Raw genomic sequence first — 14,201 nt, 5'->3', positions numbered from 1 at the left:
ATCTTTCCACGTGTAGATTTGCCATCTGTGTATCTTCTTTGTTGGGGTATCTGTCCAGGTCTTTGGTCCATTTTTAATCAGGTTGTTCATTTTCTTGTTGAGTTTTGAGAGTTCCTTGCACGGTTTGGATAACAGCCTTTCTCAGATGAGTCTTTTACAGATGCGTTCTCCCCGTCTGTGGCCTCCCCTCTCATGCTCCTGAGACACTGTTTTTTATTTTAAAAAACACTTCAGACAGAAGATGGACCTCCCAGCCCACCACGGTTCTCAGTTTGGCTGTGGTCACCACCCTCCCAGCCATGGTTCCCACCTTTTCACGATCTGCTGGTCCTATGGGCATCAACCCATACCAAGTCCCTAACATATCTCCAATGATTGCAACGTCAAAGCCGGCAGTTTGCAGGTAGGAAGGAGCTGATGGAGGCCGGAGCAGAATGTGAAGGCCAGCGGATTCATCCCTCGGGGACCGGCAGGCCTCTCAGATATCTCCCTGGGTCACCTCCCAAATGAAGTACCTGCTTTGGCCGCGAGCAGGAAGCAGGACCTGGCCCAGATCTCAGCATATTTGACCTGGCACGGCATTTACAGGTGAGCCTCCATAACCGGAAACTCGACTCTCTGGGGAGAATGCATTTTCATTATCAAGGCTTTTAGGCTTTTAATTAAGAAACCAAAGAGCAGTGACTGGAGTGAGGATGCAGGGACTCTGGGTGACCCACACGCTCGTTTCCACCTGGCACGAAGGACCCTGGAGTGAGGGTGCAGTGCCTGCTCTGAGTCACCAGCACACTCATCATTTCTACATAAAGAACCCTGTGAGCCTGTCCCAGGACTTTTTAGCCTAGACCTAAAAATTCACAGCTCAGGAAACCTTCATCATTTTAGGAACCTGAGGGGTGGGCCAGGGGGATCTCACAGAGTGTGGTGCTGTCTATGGGGTCAGCAAAGTACAGCTGGGGCTTCCCGCAAGCACTTCAGGGAGGCCGTGCACTGGCCCGAGGCTGGTTCCGCCTCCTATCCTCGGTTCTCATGCCCAACCGTGAGGGGAGCCCCCCGCTTCAGGAGCGGTCCCTGGCTCCAGGCCCTAACGTCCATGTCCAGGCCCCTGGTAGGGCAGCTTCTACCCCAGGGAGGCTGGGACTGGAGACAGCCTGGAGCTCTAGGCAATCCTGGCAACCACATGTTTCCCGAAGTGGCTGCAGATAAACTCCTGCTTCCAAAACCTGGCACGGGCTGTGTGAGGCCTGGAACGCGGGAGGCGCGTTTCCAGGGTCCCTGCTCACATACAAAAGCAAGGCTAAGAGCAGATAAATTATTTAATTACCCTCTCATGGTTATCAAGTCAAGTCATAGTCTCTTAGACTTATGTGTGACTAGAAGTATACACATTATGGAAGTGTATATAAATGTGAATACAGATATGCTTATTTTCCTTTTATATACCTTACATATATGTGTATACGTGCATATGTATAAAAGATGGAAGAAAAAACCATACTTAAGATTTCAAATCTCAGTCACAAAGATCTCAGAAGCAAATTATTATTCTTTAACAAAGATGTAACATTTTACATTCTTACAAACAAAACGTTCTCTATTAGCATTTTATTTTAAAAACTAAGAATGCATTGCACTCTCTCAGTTTCAATTTTTAACTCAGCTCACAAAGGTCCCTGTACAAAGACCTCAGTGCCACCGCAAGGATGGCGGTGGTCACACCTGTGTCCATTTATCCTCTCTACATCTAGCTCCTCTCCCTGAGGCAACAGCACCTCCGAAGTCACAGCCTGGCCTCCCATCTCTCCCCCGTCCCGGGCTTTTTGGCATGTTGCTCTGCTGCACACACCTCAGCAAATACTGCTGATTAGCCAGAATCGCCCAGAAATCTCTTAACCTTGATTCTGGCTGCTTTTGTAATTTGTAATATCTGTACTTCTGGTGTGATTTGAGAAACAACAAATTTTAAAATTAGAGAAGATGTAGTTTTTATTCTCTCCTTTCTACTTTCAACCTTGAAAATTCAAGTAGCAGCAAGGGTTTGTTGAAAGTAACTTCCACCCAATAGAACCTATTACAAAGGTACTACAGAGTGTCAAATAACCACATAGATGTAAAATAGAGATGCAGACACAGATATAAAATCCAATGGTTAAACCAAATTGAGAAATGCTTGCCAGTTTGATAGGACTTCTAAAACTTGACATAAATGTTGGCTGAGGGATACAAGATGTTATGAGATGAGTGAGATGCTTGGCCTAGAACCACAGGCTCTCTCCTCTTTACAGCAGAAAATCCATAAGGAAGTCAAATCTGAAAGAACCAGGTACCATTGAATAGCATACTCAGCCATCCTTCCCCATTCCTGGGCCCAGCTGCGGTGAGTGCAGCCAGTCATTCACCAACATCCATCATCCATCCTCCAGGCCATGGCTACACTTTACTCCCAGGCTCCCTGTCATTATGTAGATTAGGTAAATCAGGGACACTCTCACCTTAAGCCTCCCCTGCCAGCATGGCAATCGCCCAGTCCCAACCACAGCAAGGACAGCCATGTCCCTGGGAACGCAGAGCAGGGGTCGGGAAGAAACCTGGATCTCTGAATACCTCATGGAGCAGTCACCAGCCTGGAACATCCTCCCTGATGGCTTTGCAAGAGAGAAGAACTCCTTGGTTCCTCAAGCTACAATACTGCAGAGTCTCAGGTCACAGCATCCTTATCTACCCTCGTCAGGAACCGTTCATGCTCATCAAGACATGAGAACAAAACTGCAGTGGCACAGTCACACTCGACACAGACCACCTGCTGCTCACATTCATCGTATTAACACCAAAAGGCCACCTTGGTGGATATCCTGGATGTGGACACTTGGCGGCTTTTTGCTGGAGACGCGCTTTGTGCATTTATCGCACGACCATCTTGGCCTCAGGAGGGACTGTGCAGATGGCAGCTGTGCACGTCACAGGGAGTCTCACTTGCTGGACTCTCAGCCAGCTCCCACTATCAGTGCCCGCAGAGTCCTCTCCTCCGGGAGCACGTGCTTGGACGCCACAGTGGCCTGTGGATCCACACAACAGCACTGTGTGCCCCAGGAGCTTAGAAAGTACCACTGCATCAATGCCTCCACAGGTGAGGCCGGGGGCAGAAGCCAACCTCAAGCAGTTACGGTCCTCCGTGGGGCTGGCGTCCAGGCAGGAAGGCGGCTCAGCGGCTCTCCTCTCACTGTGAAACTTCCTAGGTCCCCAGATGAACAGAACCCTAAAAAACACGCAACAAACAACGGGAACGAGAACACGACCAGCAGCTTCTGAGATGAGCAAGCTGGGCTGATCATGAGACACCTGACGGGGACGGTGCCAGAGCCCCTCCCGGTAACCTGTGAGGACAGCGCTGCCAGCATCTCCCTAAAACCAGCCCAAGTCAAGTTAGACTTGAGGCTTTCCAGGAGTGGGTAGATCCCTTCAATCCCACAGTCTGAACCTTCCAGGCCGTGTCTCATGGCCCTCATCTCACATATGGGAACGCGGACGCTGCACCATAAACGCAGCCCCAAGCCCTCGTTCCTTCTTCAACACCACACACCAGTACAGTGAACACTTAGGATCTGGGCATTCACGTAAAATACTGCTTAACTAAAACTTCTGATTTAGAATATGTTTAATTCCTACTCACAGAGCTGAAAGTGTATTGTCATAGAAGGCGGTAGCTGTAACTAAGCATGAGAGAAGAAGGGTTCAGAGTGGTGCCAGGTATTAAATATTCCTCTAAATCTATTCACCAGGTTGCCATGCTATTGTCACCTGCTTCATTTTCTGTCCTTAAAAGACATAATAGTTACTTTTCAAAATAGACAACCTGTTTTACTGATGCTTAGCTATAAAGTAGCGAGCTATGTATCCAACAGGGAGATATGGGAAAACAGAAAATGTCCACAAGCGATCGGGTGGGGAGGGGCGCAGTTGCAGCAGCACCTGGCTCTGTTGCGTTGTGAGCCAGCCACGTGGGCTGGACAGCTCACTTAGCCACTGAAATTATATCATCTAAGATTTTGTTGCAGTTACTTTGACAAATTCTCCCTCCTGCTATGAAGAGTAAGGTTTGAGGGGTTTTTTTTGTGTTTTTTTTTTTTTTTGACTTGGAGTCTCGCTATGTCACCCAGGCCGGAGTGCAGTATTACAATCATGGCTCATCGCGGCCTTGACCTTCTGGCTCAAGCAATCCTCCCGCCTCAGCCTTCCAAGCAGCTGGGACCCAAAGGCGAGTTTGATTTCTTTGCTAACGAATTCCTAATTCACCTCGCAGTGGGCCTGTCAAGGCCATATGCCCGGACATCCACCTTGCCGACCGTCCATGTGGTCTCTAAGGTGGATGCACTCCGGTTGCCTGGGCTCTGCACGCGATACTGAGTCTCCAAGTCTGCCGCTGTATAAGGGACTGACAGCCCCAAGCGTCTCGACGCGCCACCTTGAGCCGGGCTTTATTCCACAGGGCGACTCTGCTTCCCGTGATGAGATGCAGCACGTGAGCACAGATCAAAGGGTATCAGCAACTAACCCATTCCCCTGGTACTAAGCAGAGGACCAAGAGTTTAGTTCCTTACTTATTTACTACGGGCTTGATTCAAAGCAGCTTTCTGGGATCCTGGGGAGAAACATCTCCAACTGGTGAGAATTCTGGCTTTAGTAACAGAAGAATCACCTAATGCCCATTTTGTAACTGCTGTTCCCATCAGAACTTGAGGCCAAAGCAAAAAATAAAAGGGGGAGGCTAAGATCGTGACACCCCAGTTTGCACAAGGCCAACCAGCCTGCTTGAGGGGGTGAAAGGAGTAGGATTTTTGAACTGCTGAGTTTTAAAAACATGGCTGTAGGCTGGGCGCACTGGCTCACGTCTATAAGCCCAGCACTTTGGGAGGCTGAGGTGGGAGGATTGCTTGAGGCCAGGAGTTCAAGACTGGCTTGAGTAACACAGCAATACCCTATATCTCTTGAAAAAGAAAAAAAAAAGGTTATTAAAATAGTAATAAAAAGTTTAATGCAATAAATTACTATATCAACACGGCACCCCCAGCTGTCAGACGAGGTACAATCTCTGTGGCTATGATGAGATCTGGAGAGAAATGTAACTGGCATCATAGGGAAGGTCAACCCCAAAGCCCCACGGCACTACTCCTGTACAGTATGTTAACCAGCATGAAGACTCCTCCACAATCAGAAGCCTGGTTTAGAGGAACGCTGTCCACGGGACCTGGGTGGACTCCAGAGGCTGGCTGACCAGACAACCCCCCCACCGGGACCCTGCCGGCAGCCCCAACTGGACAGAATGACCTCGTGAATGTCCTTTCCCGCCACAAGCTGCAGACCCTGAGCCAGTCCTGGCTGTGACTGAGGCTGCGCATAAACGTCTGCGCTCAACAGCTCACCTTTGTACATGACACGCCCAGTCCACCTCATTTCAAATGTTACGCTCGCCCCAAGGCGAACATGGATGTTACAGGTTAACTCACTGCATGTGTGCTAGACTTTCCCTGTAAGTGTTCAGACATTGCACGAACCGGATGAACAAACCCCACTTTCCCTGTAAACGTTCAGACATTCCTTGAGCCCGATGAACACACACAGCCAACAAACCCCGGAACGTGTAATGCCGCGGCCTCCTCTCCTCCTGAGGGGCGTGTGCTTACAGCTCCCCCAAGACCACATTTCCCAAAGCACAGAGTGTTACTCTGAAAATAAAACCTCCTTTTTCCTTCCTCTGTACATCTCGTGGTCGTGTTAACAACTATTGCTACAAATGCAGAGAAACGGGGTATCATCCGTGCTGGTCACCGAATTCCTAGCACCAAAGCTTCAGGGCCCCCCAGTCTGAAGGAAGCTTCTATCGCCCTAAAGCCAACTCTGGAGACGAAGGCCAAGCTGGGGAAAGGCTGTGTCACCGCAAATCCACACCACGGGGCCCTCTGCAGTTGTGTGTAACGAACTCTTGGCCTGTCCTGGGGTTTGGGGAAATCAGGATGCAAGCAGATACCGTACGCTCTGCCACGGGACTGTGAAGTCTGCGGAACCTCAGAGGAACACGGAGACAAACGGTGGCACGATTCTCACAGGCCGAGCCTCGATGGGCGCCCGTGTCAAGAACACAGACACGCCGGGAGGGGCAGCCGATGCAGGCAACGCCTGCAACTCCAGCAAGCAACAGCGTCTGAGTGTGGGGGTCTCTGGCCAGGCTCCACCACAACTGCCATATTCTGTGACAAAATTTTAAAAATAGGTTTTAACTAGTTATAACTCTAACTTGTTTTACACATAAACAGAACACAGGGTACCAACAGGCTCCAAAATACTTTGCCTAGAACCAAGTCTAGAATGCAGATGGATGCTGCTCCGAGTGTGAGGAGTCCCCCTGTAGTGCCATAAATCCTAGATCTAGGTGACTAAGTGCTCTTCCTAAACCAGACGGCACCATGAGGCTCTGAGGGCACCCTCTGTCCCCAGGCCAGTCCATCAGGCCCTGCAGAAGCTTCTAGAGTAAGAGCCTGTGGATTTGTATTGGACGGATGTAAACCAGGCAAAGTCACAGGGGCTCGTCCTGGAAGCCTATCCATTTACCCACTCATGCCGTGGAGAGCCCTGCCCCCAACTCCACACCCGCAATCACGCTCAACCACAAGAACTGGCTTCTAAGCCCTCAAGCTACTCCCTCTCGACCCCGGACAGACGCTTCTCAAACCATGAGACCCAGAGTAGTCTTAACAGGTGGTCCCAGCAGAACTGGCCACTGCATTAATTGATATTTTGTGTGTGGGGGGGTGGTTGTTCTTCTGCCACTCAGGCACAGTGCACCATAAGTACAGTGGTGCTATCATGGTTCACTGCAGCCTCAACCTGCCAGGCTTGGGTCATCCTCCAGGCTTAGCTTCCCGAGTAGCTGGGACCACAGGTGTACATCACCTGTCCTATTTAATTTTTTGTAGAGTCAGGGTCTTGCTATGTTGCCCAGGCTGGTCTGGAATTCCTGGGCTCAAAAGTGAACTGCCCAACTCAGCCTCCCAAGGTGCTGGGATGACAGGTGTGAGCCACTATGCCCAGCCTAGAATTGGTTTTTCTTAAACCTGAGTTTGACACATGAACCCCACTTACATAGATATCAGCACACTCTCACAGCTCGAGAGTTTTCCTGAATCTCGATTCTGTCCGTTCAAGGTCAATATCTAAGAAAGGGTCAGAACTGACCCTCCCTCCGTGAAGCCTAAGAGCAAATGCAGCAGCATCTCAGTGTATGAGGAGACAAAGTAAGAAGGGTGGAAAATACACACTGAAATTCTAGTGCTAGAATCATAATCACCAACACTTTAAGAGGGAATCTGCTTTCCAAAATATGTAGCTGCTGGATTAACTTCAAAGTCACCAGATTCCACAGGCAGTAGCTCACAGGGGCACAGCTTTCTAAGGCCGCACAGCCCGGGACAGCGTAACAGCCTCAGGGCAAAGCAAACTAAACAAAGGCTTGGTTCTCTCAAGGACGAAGGTGCTCAAGTCCTTCCAAATAGATTCTTCTTCTAAGTAAGTTAGATGCCTCCTACAACACTGTTTAGAGTGCCAGTGTATTCAGAAACATGAAGTTGAAAATACATCTCAGGACCCCAAAATCACTACGCTAAAGGGACGTCAAGGTGAGGAAGAGCTTAGACCAAACCTGCCTCCCATGCTCTTCCTAACAGAGACAGCTACTGGGGGTGGGGGGAAAAGCCACGTACCTCCCTCACAACCGATCCACAAGGAAATTCCTCATGGACAGAGGACAGAACTCAAAGTCACCATCTGCACACGGAGATAAATGCGGATCTGACTGCTTCCTCTGGAAAGATGCACCAGAAATGCATTTGTCTGATCTACCTGTGACCTGGAAATCCCTCCCCGCTTCGAGCCGTCCATCCTTCCTAGACTGAACCAACGTACGTCTCACATGTATTGATGTCTCACGTCTCCCTAAAATGTGTAAGACCAAGTTGTGCCCCAAACACCTTGGACACATGTCCAGGACCTCCTGAGGCTGCCGCAGTGTGTCCTCAACCCCTCCTAAGGCTGTGTCTATAACCTTGGGAAAATGAACTCTCTATGGATCGAGGACTGTCGCAGAGATCCTTCTGGTTTACAGGAAGCATTCTCTCCTGCGAGTATATCAATGAAATCATGTGGAATTACAAAATGCCACTTTAGTAAAAGCCAAGGAATTAGGGTTCTATGTGCTTCAAAAAAAAAAAAGTAACGTTCTATTTGTCCATGGACCATGAAGCCCACACCCCCTTTTGCAGTGAAGATGTCAAATGGGACGAGAGGCCCCTCCTGAGGATGCTACCCTCTGACCCCACTTCCCAGAGTCCAGTTTCCTGCTGCTCAGGGAACAGCAACCCCAGCTTCACGGGGCTCAGGCCTCCAAACCCAACTCCCACCCATGCTGGAGAATCACCCCAGGGACTAGCTAAGTGGCAGGTGCAACTCTCACCTCACCCCCTTAAAGGGGAAAAGGCACCTTCCCGCTCCTCTTCCTGCTGGTGGGAACAGGGGCAGGAGCTGGAGGATCAGGAGTCGGGCGGCAGAACGGAAGCAGCCTGGGTCCCTGCTAGTCAGAGTTGGCAAATGCCAACCATCCCCGACATTCACTTTGCAAATAAATCCTTCTCTTTTGTCAGGTCCCTGGTTATAAGTTTGCACCCATAACTTAAAAAGAAAAAAAAAAACTCAGATAAAAAATCGGTGTTTGGCTGACAATATTTCAATTATCTTGGGGCCTTGGGTCAAATGATGGCAAAACAGGAAACTGAACGCTGTTATTCAGGAAACTACCTTCCAGCGCCGTCTACCCTCCCAGGCTGTCACCTTATGGTTGTTTGTCTGCTAGATGATTAACAAAACTGTTCTGAAAACCTAGGTGTACAGAACAGACAAGAAGTCAGCTTGGGTTGAGGGGAAGCAGGATAAGACCCCCTTCCCCGCAGGATGGTGGAAGAGAAGGAACCTTCAGCACCTGGGTTTTCAGGATGCTGGATCTCTGAGAGCATCTCTCACAGCTCAAGTACAGCCAGACCCTCCTCTGACACAGCCTGTTCAGGCGAAGGTGGGCACCTGCCCTAGAGACCCACAGCCCTGTGCGGGGCTCAGCTGGAGCTGAACTTGCCTCCCTTGGTAAGAGTCAGGGCCAGGGGTGGGGAGAGGAGAGAAGCAGCAGGCCTGAGGGCCACTGTGGAAACTCCATGCCACGGTAACTCTCGTCTGATGTGCTCCGGCCAAAGCCACGCTTCTCGGAGGGAGTTTCCCTTCACACATCCGGAAATCATCAACATCTAGTCTCCCCACAGAACAAATCCTTCCCTAGGAGGCAGACGCTTGGCTGTAACACGGGGTAATGAGGGGCGCGCCTTCGTGCCCACTCTGTAGTGTTTCCTGTTACCTATTTTACCTTAAGCTACAAATGATTCCCGTTTACACGGGACACAGTGACACAGACAGCAAAACACATGAGATTCAGTGTGATCCCACACCCGTCACTGCTGACCTCAAGTGCTTTGTTCGTTTTGCTTCTAGAGTTTGTATTCTCTCCCGGGGTTCCAGGCCTGTGGATTCAACCAACCATAGATCAACATATTTTTTAATGTATTTGTACTAAGCATTCAGACTTTATTATTCATTAAACAACTACTCGCATGGAATGTCCATGGTATAGCTGTTACGAGCAACCCTGACATGACTATCTGCAGGAGGATGTGCATATGTCATATGCAAACACGATGCCATTTTATTGCAGGGACCTCAACGCCCAAAGACCTTGGATTCCATAGGCAGTCCTGCAGCCCACCCCCATGGGCACTGTGGAATGGCTATAATAGAAAATATGGAGGTTTTAAACAGTTATGTACTAAATCTAATCTTTTGTTAAGAAATTAATGTGTATCACTTGTATTATTTGGAAGTCCTTCCTGGCCCAGAGACTTGACATGTTCTTATCTTTTTGTCCACGGATCTAGCCATTCCAGTAAGCTTGTTGAACACAAATCAATTTTACAATTAAATTCTTACAAGAATCACACTCAATCTGTAAGCTGCTTTGGTTTTTAAAGTGAAATAACCAATAGTTTTGCCAACCTGCTATATCATAGAATAACAGGATAAAGCAGCCCCATGACATGCAAAAACATGGGGTTTCAAAGCTAACCAGTATAAAACACGTTACAAACCCCTAAATATGAAAACGTTTTACACCAAAACAGATATTCCAGAAAAAAACAAGATGTTCAAAAAAGCCCTTTGCAGAAAAGCACTTTCCCCTTCATTTTTCACACGGTTTCCTGAAGCTTGTGTTTGGTGATGACCATGAACCAGAAGTAGCGTCCGCTGCAACTACTGTTACGGCAACACAGAATATTAAGGCAAAAAAAAAAAAAAAAAAAAAAAAAAAAGCCGGGCGCGGTGGCTCAAGCCTGTAATCCCAGCACTTTGGGAGGCCAAGACGGGCGGATCACGAGGTCAGGAGATCGAGACCATCCTGGCTAACACGGTGAAACCCCATCTCTACTAAAAAAATACAAAAAAAAAAAAAAAACAAAAAACTAACCGGGCGAGGTGGCGGGCGCCTGTAGTCCCAGCTACTCGGGAGGCTGAGGCAGGAGAATGGCGTAAACCCAGGAGGCGGAGCTTGCAGTGAGCTGAGATCCGGCCACTGCACCCCAGCCTGGGCGACAGAGCGAGACTCCCTCTCAAAAAAAAAAAAAAAAGGACACAGCATATTTCCTATTGATGAGAACAGGTAGAGTGTTATAAAATGAGTGTGGCCTAAAGTCAACAAATGTTCAAATTCTAGGTCTCCCGCAGACACTAGACGGTAACCGCCAAAGCTTATGTACCTGGCAACGTTCAAGGAGACCAAGTTCAGAGCTGTCACAATGCAGCACCATCCTCACGCGATTATCTCAGGCACGTTTGAGGGCAAGTGCCCCCGTCACAGTGGGAAAGCTGCCCAGCCCAGCACTTCCTGAGATCACAGACCTTCGCCTTCCCACGTCTTCAATAGTTCCTTTAGACCGGGAACCAGACAACAAAACCTAAAACACTTCCTCAAATCTCAAGACAGTCTTTAGAGCTCTTTTCCTTGCCCCTTCTCTTACTGAAAAAGCCTATTTTGTAAGCAACCTGTAGTGCTTCCCAGAGCTGGGGCGGGAGGAGAGCTGGTGTTGGGTAGACCGAGTTTCAAGCGTGGGGAGACCAGGAAGTTCTGGAGATGGATGCCGGTGATCGTGGCACCACAGTGTGAACACACTTAATGCCACAAAACCATACACTTAAAAATAGAGTGCTGTGTAAGTTTACCACAATCAAAAAACTGAGAAAAGTCATCTATAATTACTGTCTCCAATATCTTCCATCCTGTAAGTTACATTTGCTTTCGGAAATCCTCAGAGCAATCATGAAAAACTAATACCCTGTCGTCTCTGAAACGCAAAGTCGTTCAAGGGCTTTGGTTATAGGAAAGTAGCTGGAAAGCAAAGCGTCCGTTAGGCACAGCAGCCGTGATAGGACAAACACACGGTAGGAAGGTGGTGGTCATGCTACACACAGATGGGAAGGGTGTGGGGAGCCACAACACCTGATTCTTGGGAGGCACCTGGGCAGGAGCTGAGAATGTACCAAACACGTTCGATCATGCAATATTCATGGACCCCGAGTCCATCCACCACCGCTGACATCCACTGTGGCTGGGGTGTCCTCCCAGCCTGTGATGGCTCGCTCCTTCGATTAACTGCCTTGAATCTACTGGTTCCTCTCCTCATGGGCCTCTTTCCTGTCGTCTTCCTGTCATTTTTCTGTCAGCAAACACATTTCTTGTCATTTTCCTGAATTGACATGACATTTCCTGTCATTTTCCTGAACTGACATGACATTTCCCGTCATTTTCCTGAACTGACATGTCATTTCCTGTTATTTTCCTGTCAGCAAGCACATGCGTCCAGCCTGACCTTGCTGATGTGCTCCAGCGGCCCTGGACTCGAGCCGCACCGTTCCATCAGTGTGGCATTCGCGAGTTACCTCCTGGGAAATGCCAGGTGATGGTAACATCAACCAGGAGGCACAGCTGAGAAGCAGAACGCATGGTGCGGTGCCCAGAACGTCACGTCCTTGAACAGACGCTCCGTATCTTCTCCTCTCCTGCCAGAGCTTCGCTGTAGGAAGGCGGCCATTCCTCCAGTGCTGCTACTTCCAACACCGGGGAAAGCAAGCTTCAGAAATGAATGGTGTCAAAGAGGGAGGACCCACCAGCAGGGCTACCGGCAGCCAGACAACCGCAGCCCCAGCATTCCCCAGCCACCATGACTGACAGCCCAGGCTCCAGAAATGCACGGCTTCAACCTTAGGAGTAAAAACCCTCCCAATCCAACTATTATTTTCAACAATGGGATTGAGGAACGAGGTGTTCTAACCCTGCCTCTCTCGACAGCACAGATCATCAGATCCCAGTTCTTATAGGATTGGGGAGTGGGGTGGGGTGGGGTGGTTCCTAACCCTGCCCGCCTTCATAGAAAAGAACTTGGATATGATGACCTGTGCTAGATGAGCACTTTGCTTCTGCCACATGCAGTCATCCTCAGCACCAGGAAAAGTCAGAATCGTTGAGTGATGACACCAATACCAACACACGCCGTTCTGCGGCTCTGGTAACTGGCTGCACAGATACAACCCGATAGTGGTGAGGTCTAAAGACATCACCAGTCTTCCCAAGGATTGTGTTCCTGAATATTTTGCGTTTGGAATAACGGTCTTCTTTGCCAGGGCTGAGCCATGCTTCCCTCTCGCCTGTCCTCTGCTTTCACCAGCTTCGTGTGCGCTTCCGGACAAGTGTTTGTGCAGGTGCTATCACTTATGTCCACAGCGAGAATATACACAGACACCACACAGAAATGGGCAACCCCGTTAGGAGCTGTGCAGAGAGATCTAACTCATCCCATGTGCCAAATTCCTGTTGCCATGGAAATTAAAACTAACTAAACTAACGTTGCTATGATCTCATCTCTTACTGTACCACTAAAGATCATCCGGGTAAGAGGAATGTGCCTCTGCATAGCATTCAGCTCACATTTACATGTCGGTTTTTCCTGAATATGGTTATGTGAGATAGAAATCAGTAAGATGGGGTGTAACATACAGTATAGGATCGTTGTGTCTCCTAGCCTCAAACACTTCAAGATCCTCAGAAAATGAAGTTTAACTCTGGGGACGTGAGTTACATAGTAACTTGTTTTGGATACTATCATATCAACACCAAATAACTTCTTGAATTCCTTTTTAAATTGAAAAGCAATTTACAAAGCACAAAAGCCCCAATATTAAAGAATACAATTCAGTCTTTTTAGCATATTCTAAAAGCTGCACATCAACCACTAGTATGTAATTCCGGGACTTTTTCACCACAGGCCAAAGAAACCTTGAACCCATTAAGAGTCAGCACCTGGCTCCTTCCTTCTACCAGCCCCTGGCAATCACCAGCCAACTTCCTTTTCTCTGGATTTGCCCATTCTGGACACCTGTTGTGAGGAGAATCGTACAGTGCATGACCTTTGGTGTGACCTTCGGTGCTGACATCTTTCACGTCTAAGGTGAGTTGAATCTCAGTGAGTGACCGGTTGACAGACACCTGGACTGTTTCTACTACTATGAATAATGCTGCTGTGAAGATTCAGGCATGACATACTTTTTGGAAAAATGTTTTCAGTTTTCTTGAGCATATGGCTAGGAGTGAAATTGCTGGGTCGTACGGTGATTTCATGCTTTTCTGAGGAACTGTCAGACTTTTCCAAATCAACTGCACCATTTTACTTCCCCTCCCACTAGCAATATATCAAGATTTCAGTTTTCCCCAATTCACCAACATGTCACTGTCCAATACTGGGGTTTTACCCACCCATCACGGTGGTTGTGAAGTGTTATTTCACGGTGGTTTTGATTTCCATTTCTAAGATGACGAATTCTGCTAAACATCTCATGTGCTTTTTAAGGCATTTATATGTCTTTCTTTGGAGAGTGTCTATTCAAATCCTTTGTCCATTTTTAAATTGGATTTTTATTAAGAGTTTTTGAATATATTCTTGATATCAGGTCCTTATCGTGATAATGTATCCTGTTCTGTGGGTTGTCTTTTTACTTTAATAGTATCC

The 14,201-nt window shown here is 48.4% G+C and overlaps 2 long non-coding RNA genes across 4 annotated transcripts in view; one reads left to right on the top strand and one right to left on the bottom strand.

The window, feature by feature from the left end:
* LOC135967298 (uncharacterized) overlaps window positions 1–14,201 on the bottom strand; it is a 122,843-nt gene that overhangs the window by 55,234 nt on the left and 53,408 nt on the right. The gene's annotated exons all lie outside the window — the stretch shown is intronic.
* The window catches only part of LOC135967297 (uncharacterized), a 130,894-nt gene that overhangs the window by 105,093 nt on the left and 11,600 nt on the right, over window positions 1–14,201 (top strand). Inside the window, exons 1-3 of one of the 3 annotated variants that reach the window (XR_010581277.2) lie at window positions 531–588; window positions 11,986–12,897; window positions 13,461–13,643. This is a non-coding gene — a long non-coding RNA (uncharacterized lncRNA). Of the gene's footprint in view, window positions 1–501; window positions 589–11,985; window positions 12,898–13,460; window positions 13,644–14,201 lie in introns of those variants that run through there. The other 2 variants (XR_010581278.2, XR_010581279.2) reach the window with 2 other exon arrangements.

Source organism: Macaca fascicularis, chromosome 15 (genome assembly GCF_037993035.2).
Source record: "Macaca fascicularis isolate 582-1 chromosome 15, T2T-MFA8v1.1".
Classification (NCBI taxonomy): Eukaryota; Metazoa; Chordata; class Mammalia; order Primates; family Cercopithecidae; genus Macaca; species Macaca fascicularis.
Note: the sequence above shows the minus strand (reverse complement) of the source record. Positions and strands in the feature narration are given on the sequence as shown.